Below are 1,028 nucleotides of genomic sequence, written 5' to 3'. Positions count from 1 at the left end.
AACATATACCAAATTTTGATAATCCACTCATGCATTGACGGGCACTTGGATTGTTTCCACATTCTTGCAATATTTGAAACACGGACTTGGGGGGGAGGAACCAAGGGCAACTCACGTAACCTAAACATCTGTACCATGGGGAGGGCGGCGGGAGGAGGGGGGAGGAGGGAGGAGGGGAGGGGTATTTGTTTACACAAGGAGTGCAATGCGCACTACCCAAAGGATCGACATATTTGAAACACGGATTTCAGTGGCAGGTGGAACCAAGGGCAACACACGTAAACTAAACATCTGTACACGCATAATTTGCTGAAATAAAAAAATAAATAAATAAAAAAGAATAATTGTTTAGTCTTACAGACGTTAATGAACTACCCTGATGTACTGTAGCTTTCAAGATACTTTTGAGAACCACCCCTATTCTAAAATTCTGATTCTGTTTCTGAGGCTGCTTTAAAGAAAGAAAAACAGCAAGGACTCGTTTTCTGATCGAAATCAGCTTGCCCAAACTCCCTTAACCTCTGCTGTCATCTACAAAATTTGAATCCTAATAATCCCTGCCATGTTTTCTTACAAGGTCGTAGGGAAGAATTGGTGTCAAAATAGAGAGAATTGATGGAAAAGTGTTTAATGCAATAAAGGTGATATATGAGTCTTGGAAGTGATTAATATCTTTGATTCTTAGGTCAGAATTTTCTCCTTCAAATCTTTTTATAAGCATAGAGGATTACTATATATACACAATATAAATTTCTTTGTCAATATGGACACGATGTTTTATTGATAGTTATACAGACAATTTCTTAGCATGGCTTGGTATGTGGTATATATGTTTTTGTTACATATTTTTTATTAAATAAATTACTGTGCTCTATTTTAGCTCTGCAATAATTTCCCTGTTCTCCTTGATTATTTCCCTGGAATTCATAACGAATTATTTGAAAACATTGCTCTTATAAACTGTTATATTTTGGAGAAAATAAAAGAACACCAAAAATCGCTGGATGTTAGTAATCCTCGGGACTTTA

The 1,028-nt window shown here is 36.3% G+C and overlaps 1 pseudogene; it reads left to right on the top strand.

Annotated features, from left to right (window-relative positions):
- Positions 1–1,022, top strand: part of LOC105826042 — a 15,038-nt pseudogene extending 14,016 nt beyond the window's left edge.
- Positions 1,023–1,028: the final 6 nt, after the last annotated feature.

This window comes from Propithecus coquereli, unplaced genomic scaffold (assembly GCF_000956105.1).
Source record: "Propithecus coquereli isolate 6110/MARCELLA unplaced genomic scaffold, Pcoq_1.0 Scaffold841, whole genome shotgun sequence".
NCBI lineage: Eukaryota > Metazoa > Chordata > Mammalia > Primates > Indriidae > Propithecus > Propithecus coquereli.
Note: the sequence above shows the minus strand (reverse complement) of the source record. Positions and strands in the feature narration are given on the sequence as shown.